Here is a 7730-nt window from a genome sequence, read left to right on the forward strand (position 1 = left end):
AGAAAGTGAAACTGATACAACAAAGACTGAAAACTGCACAAAGCAGGCAGAAAAGTTATGCTGATGTCAGAAGACGAGACAGAGAATATGAAGTAGGTGATCACGTTTTTGTGAAAGTGACACCGATGAAAGGCCATACTCGTTTTGGAGTCAAAGGCAAGTTAGCGCCAAGATATGTCGGACCGTATGAGATTATTGAGAAAATCAATCCGGTGGCGTATCAAGTTGCGCTTCCTCCTGAAATTGAGCATATGCACAACGTCTTCCACATTTCTATGTTGAGGGATTACCTCCGGGATCCTTTCCATGTGATAGAGCCTACTCGTGTAGTGCTGAGTGATGACTACACTTATGAGGAACGGCCTATTCAGATTGTAAACAGACGAATCAAGGAGTTGAGAAACAAAGAGATCCCGTTAGTAAAAGTCGACTAGCAAAACCATGGTGGCGTGTATGCCACTTGGGAAAGGGAAGATGACATGGCTAAAAGATATCCTGAACTGTTTCCACTGAATCCTGTTTTCTTCCAAAACGAAGGTAGCTCGAGTTTAGAGGACTAAACTCTTTTTAAGGAGGGGAAACTGTAACAACCCTCACCACTGTTTACCGATAAACTACCGATTACTGCTAAACTGAGACTGATTATGATTGGTAATTGAACTGATTGAAATACTGGACTAACTGACTGGAATCTGAAACTGAATTGATTAAGTATACCTGTTATATTGCATTTCTATCTGTTGCCTGTTTGATTATCTGTTCATGTTTTTATGTTTAAACTGCAAATTGAAGGCCTTATTGGCGGCCGAACCGGATATTGATTAGTGTTTTACGCTAATTGGGATTTATATGATTTTATGGTGTATTTATCTGAAATTCAATTTGGTATGGTTAAATTAGATTAAATAACATTGTATTACAAAGTACTTGTATTTACCAACTTGCCATCCTTGGTGGCCCACTACCTCAACATATTGAGCCTTGTACACACTTAGACAAACATTTTCTTCAGCCATTTTGAGAGTTCTAGCCGACCAAGAGAGAGTGAGGAAGAGAATTGAATTGTTCTAGAGAATTGGCTTTTAGACTTGAAGAGATTGTAGGAGATTTGCCTAATTGAACTTCTACACTTGTAATTGAAGGTCTAGGTAAGGAATTCAATCTCTTAATTGTGTCCTTAAGTTGATTCTTGCATGGTTCATGTCTAATTGAGGAGCCAAGTCATGATTTAGTTCTAACATGTCGAATTATAGCTAAATTCATGCATACATGCCTATATTATTGAATTTTGAGTTGATTCCATGGAAAATTGTCACATGCATGCTCATATTTATGTTAAGTCCATGAATTCATCTTGTCTTTGAAGATATTAGCTCAATAGAGCATGTATTTGAGGCTTGTAAGCTGTTTAACTTCATGCATGTTACATGTTCATTTTGTTCATGAAAATTGGTTTGAAATTGGATTTATTTGAGCTACCTTCGGCTTTGATTTTTGAAATTGAGCTTTGAATCATGTTAAACTATGAGTTTTGAGGAGTTTTCTGGAAAATTATCCCAAGGGGATTGGTTTTGATGCATTAAAACTTGGTTTTGAGCTTGAGGTTCAAATTTGGAAATTCTAGATTTTGAACTCACGCTCGAGCGGGGTGACTGGTGCTCGAGCGTGAAATTCGTGCTCCCAGCACTTACACTATTTTGATGTCCGCTCGAGCGAAAGAATTGACGCTCGAGCGGGATCTTGTGTCTTATGCTCGAGCGGGTGTCGAGCGCCCAATCAAGCGTGATTTTCACCTATCCAACAATTTTGACTGTTTTGAAGTACGCTCGAGCGGATGAGTATACGCTCGAGTGGAAGCCTTTGTCTGCATGTCCGCTCGAGCGGATTAATCTACGCTCGAGCGGGAACCCTGTTTTCTGAAAATGCTTTTAAAGTGCATCTTTGCCTCCTCATTTCATCCTAGGCAACCTTAGGCCTAGTTTAAGGCATCTTAATAAGGATATAGATGTAGAACCACACCGAGGCAAATTAGGGATTAAATTATTATCTTTCCCAACTGTATAGCTTAGTGTGTGTTCAATCTGTAAACTGTGTAGGGTTGGTGACTAGGGACGCGCTGTAGCCTAACTGTAGCCCAAAACTCTGTGAGTAATAACTGTGTAAAGATATGTTCAAAAATGATTATCTTCTGAACAATTGAACTGTACTGTTTCTGAATCGATACTGTTAATAGAATGAATGTATGTCCTCTATTCTGAACTGTATTGTGGCATCCTTAGCAACTACTGTTACTGACTGTTACTGTTACAGAGATCTCTGTTGGTTCCCTTGTTGGAACCACTACTGTTTACTGATTGATGGCCATCATTGACTGTTCGGTCTTTCAAGACCTACTATTTACTGTACTGTTATGCTAATGGATGTACCACATATGACTGTACTGACTGAACAACTGAAATACTGATTTAATGAATTGTTTTCATTACTGTAAGGACATTCATTCTAAACCTCTTTACGCATTATGTTATTCGCTGGGCTTTAGCTCACTGCTCATATATATATGTAGGTGTACAGGCACTAGACCGCGGCTAGAAGCGTCAGGGTAAGCTCCAGTTTTGTCAAGCCAACCACTGTGCCTCACAACGAGGTTCCGAGCCTGTCAAGCTATGGCTTAGGGGTGTTTTAATTTTCCCCCGTCTGTCTCTGTAACTGTTTTGTTAACTGTATAGACTGTTACTGTACGGTTTAATAGGGATTAGGTCCCTGATCTGCATGATTATAAATGGTGTACATACTGTTCTACACTGTGTATATATATATATATATGCATGGAAAGTCTTTTTGGCACACAGACTGTCACAGCTCATTGGACATTGTTTATTTACTGTATTGGCTTCCGCCAGGCCCCTGTACTCTGTTTTACTGTATTACTGTTAAGCAGGCCTTTGGTAATCTCGGATTACTGGCCGGTTACGGTGCTAAACCCATAGGGGCGGGTTTGGGTTGTGACATGTGGTATCCGGGTTATCACCCCCTGGAATACCAGACTCAGACTCAGTCAAGCTGGAACCTGATTCCGACTCAACAGACTCGGTGGAATTAGATTCCGGCTCACTACCTGACCCGGTGTTGCTTGACAAAAACCCCTCTTCATACTGCCAAATGAGAGAGGGTGAGATAGATGCATCCAAAATGTTTGCTGGTAGGCCTGCAGCCATTTCATTCCCGATCACGCATACCGAGAAGTTATCTCCCAAGCACTTCTGTTCGATCGGAGGATCTAAAAGTAGACATGCCAGCGCTACCCCCATTTCACTTTCGACGTCCTCAGACCCCACTTTCTTGCCCTGTTCAGCCTCAGCTAATAGGTCCATCTACTCTTCGGCAACGTCATCCCGGATAACTGTAGGTCAAAGAAGATCTCAAAGCCTGGTACGCACTTCCTCTCTGCGTTCAACCATGGTTCCGGGAAGCCGCAAAATGGAAAGTCCTCTCTCTCCCGGACAAAGCGTCTGTTTAGGGTACCCCGGATGGGTCGGTGCATTAACTCATATGGCTTTCCGGCCTTCTTTGCTCTGGCTCTCCCAGCCATCTCCTTACCTTTTCTCACCCAATCCTCTTTGGTGGGCAGATAACCCAAACCAAAAGTATGCAGGTTGTGTGGCACCTCGGCCAACGCTGCAACGCCCTTCCGGCCGCTCTTTCCCAATCCCATCCCGGGGATGTGTTGAAGCTTGTTCATGAGGTATACTGATTGAGCACTGACATACACCCCCTCATTAACAGCCAAAATGTTCTGCATAACCCGGGCCTTAGCCAGAGTGAAACTGGATAAGAACACGTCCTCCATACCGTGCTTAATTTCCAGGACTGGTGTAGACACCTCTGGCGGTGGATGGATCGATGAATTCCCAAAAACAATGGCTACTCCCTTCCCATGGGGGTATTTCACCATCTGATGTAAGGTGGACGAAACTGCCTTCACCTGGTGCAGCCACGGCCGCCCCAAGAGTAGATTGAAGGTTGCTGGAACTTCTAAGACGTGAAAGTCTACCTCATGCTGTCCCAGCCCAATCTTGGCCTGAATTTTTACTGTCCCCATTACTTCTCTGCTCGTGTTATCATATGCCCGAATCACCTGGGTTATCGGCACAAAATCTGCGGTCTTTAAATCGATTGCATATGCAGTCCTTGCCGGGCACACATTGATGGCGGACCTTGTGTCGACGAGCACCACGGGTATCCATTTCTTTCTGCACTCCACAGAGATGTAGAGTGGTTTGTTGTGGTTCGCACCCTCAGGTGGCAATTCTTTAAAGTCAACATTGGGGTAGCCCCTCCCAGAAAAACTAAACCCACCAACTGTTCGGGCGTAGCGTCTATTGAGAGCTTGGCCTTGTCCATGGCCGATAAGACAGCTTGTCGATGCACTCGTGATGCCATAAGCAGTCCCCAGATGGAGATGTCTGCCCGTATCTTTTTTAACTGCTTCAGTACAGCCTCTTCTTCGATTTGCTTCTCTTTTTGCTTCTCTGCCTCCTTATCTTTCCCAGACGCCTCTGGCTGATCTAGATATGGAGGCTTGAAATACCGTCCACTCCTAGTCATATGGTCGACTTCACCAATGTACCAGGTATCGTCTGGTTGATTGCTCCTCCAGTCCTCATCCGTGTGGGCAAGACATAGATCATCGTCCTCCCACCACATTTCATCGATGGCCAACAGACACCTGTCCAGCTCCGGTATAATGATACCCATAGTACTTTCCGTCCACATGCTCGCAGCATTCTCTGTACCCGTGCACACGGCACTTTCAGTTCCCACGAGGGCTTTAGCTTTACTGATTCTCTCAGAATCCCCAAATCTTTCTTGTTCCGACTGTGTCAGTACGGTTGGCTGTTCAATAATTCCTGTATTCAAAATGCCCAGATCCTGAGCGAAATTCTTAGCACCGGCGCACTCTGGCGATGCATTCTGATTTTCGGTCCTTCCGGCCACGATTGATGTTCTTGCCCCTATCGGGCCCTGTCCCAACTGAGTTTCGTCAACAACATTTGGTAGGTCATCAAGCCACCCGGTGACCTCTGCTGATTCCTCAAAATCTGACCAATTGACTAACATGCCCTCTGGATCTTGTTCATTGAAAAATTGGAGGTTAGCAAAATCCTCCTCCACAGTTGCCAAGTCATCTATCCTCTAACTAGATTCACCCCCCTGTATCACACAAAGCTCTGCCCCTGCCGGCAATTCCACAGTTGGCCCAACCTGGCCTATCGATAGAATGTAGTCACTTGGACTGTATACCTCCTCAGCAAAACTCCTAGATTCCTCAGATTCTGACTCAACAATCCCATTCTCCCCTGAAATCTCCCGTGTTCTGTTTTCGGCAATCACCACCATTGGTCCGGGTTGGGTTCTGGAGATGTCCAACATGCACAAATTAGTGCAGTCAGGAAGGAGCACTTCCGGCTTGGGTAGGTGGAACGGGGTGATATATATGCTAGGATCGTAAGACACGACCCAAATCTGGATAAAGTTGATACGTTTGGGGGGTAGAGCTTGATTGTGCGGTGGGAGAGGGTTCGTCGTGACGTTGGGTTTTTCTGGAGGCATAATCACCTGCTTGTCAACGAGGTCCTGAATCTCGTGACGCAATCTAAAACATTGGTCAGTGTCGTGACCATGTTGTTGGTGATATGTACAGTATTTTGCTGGGTTATGAGAGGGAGGGAGTGGATTTGGCAATGGCCTCGGCTCCAGGGGCTTTAAGTGCCCTTTCCTGATTAATACCCCCAGAGCCTTGGACAGGGGCATATATAATGGGGTTAATGTCCTTTGTCCTCGAGGTTGGTATTTGGTGGTTTGTGTGTTGCTTTCGGACGCGCCGGAGAAAGGTGTAGCTGCCATGGGTCTTGGAGGGGGAATAGTGGTGACCATGCTTACTTCTAGCTCTAGCATTTGTGGCATTGCTGGTGCCTGTATTGTCATTGCGGTTGAAGGTTCTTCTAGGTTGCTCTCTGTCATTATCAATCAAGCCCTATTTCAAGGCATCCTCAGTTTGTACTCCCATCTCGTGCAGATCTGAAAAGGTAGGGAAGGGGAGCACGATCATTTTCTGCATCAGCTTAGGCTGGAGATTGCGCACAATCATCTGAATTTGATCTTTATCGATAGGCCTTAGGGTCATCATTGAGGCCTTCGCCCTCCACCTGGCTATGAACTCTGAAAAGCTCTCCTTAGGCTCCTGCCTTGTTGTCTCAAGATCACGGGTTGTGATCTCGATTTGTGTGTTATAGGAGTACTGTGCAATGAAAGCCTCAGCTATCTCATCCCAATTTCGCTTAACATCATCTTCTAATTTTGCGTACCAGATAGTGGCCACACCCGATAGGGTCCGGCCGAATAATGAAAGCTTCTACGGTCTGGTGAGGCCCATCAGCCGTAATACATCTGAAAACAACCGGAGATACACCATGGGATCCCCAGATCCGTCAAAGCGATCGATTTGTGGCATTTTGAACCTATCTGGCAGCGTCATAGCCACGTCCGTGTACGCGTCCTCAATATCCGGGATAGACTTCACCCCTTGGGATTTCTTGAACAACTTCTCATGCTTTCTCAATTTTAATGTGGTAGGGTCGACCTCGAACTCGAAAGGAGAGTCCAGTAGATTGGTAGGTGTTTTGGATAGCTGGGGTAAAATTGGGGGCAGAGTCGGCCCTACCGGAATGTCCGTACCTTCCTGGACATTGGGTGTTTCCCCGGGTGTCTGAACCCCTGGTGGTGGAGGAGCTTGATGTGAAGCAGATGCCGCGGTTTGTTGTTGCAGCCTGGTAATTAACTCTGCGTGCTGGGCCATGATCTCGGCCTGTTGTTTGGAAAATTCATCTCGATGAACAGCGTCCTGCTGCATGGCTCTCATGGTGTCCTGCATCTGACGCATCATTTCCTCAACTCCTGTCGTTCCTGCCATACTGCCCTGATCTATCTGAACTACCGGTAGGTCTAACTCTGGAGTAACCTCGGGAAGCTCAACCTGACTGTTCAAAGTCCACTGATCTGGCAATCTTTGCTCGGATACACTGCGTTTCCTCGATCTCCGTCTGATAACTGGGGGTAGAGAGTGGAACACTGGCTGTCCGTCAACTAGATCCTCAGATCGATTGAGTCGGTGACCTCTTGTCCAGAGTGCTTGGGGAATATCTGCTTGGTCTAAAGAAATTGTGCTAAACTACCTAGCAAAAAGACAAATAAAGCAACAATAAGGAAATAAACAACCAGACGAACGGACAGCATAACGGCTTAAAATAAATACACAACACATAGTTGGGCATTACAACACACAGTTGATGAGCTGAAAATGCTGTTCTCCAACACTGATCATTATCCCCAAATCACTGTCCCCAAACTGAATCTGATACCCGCAGATAACTGATTCCCAAAAATACTGAATTGGTGCCCGCAGGCCTGATGCCCGAACTTGCAAACTGATACATGCATTCCCTGTAGAGATGCACTCTAAAAGCACATAACAAGCAAGTGAGAGCCAAAACACCCCTATGTTGGGGTAGGGTTTCCCTGTCCTATTTTGTCAGGAGCTAGGGTTTCACTACGCACACCACGGTTTCAAACAACCTATGATCGGGTAAGTAACCTGTCCTAGCTTGGAATGGTCACTATGGATTCCGAATATGCACTAGGTCGAATGGTCAAAAACGATGCCCCGGTAA

This window comes from Camellia sinensis, chromosome 5 (genome assembly GCF_055761805.1).
Source record: "Camellia sinensis isolate YWXY chromosome 5, ASM5576180v1, whole genome shotgun sequence".
NCBI classification, from domain to species: Eukaryota; Viridiplantae; Streptophyta; class Magnoliopsida; order Ericales; family Theaceae; genus Camellia; species Camellia sinensis.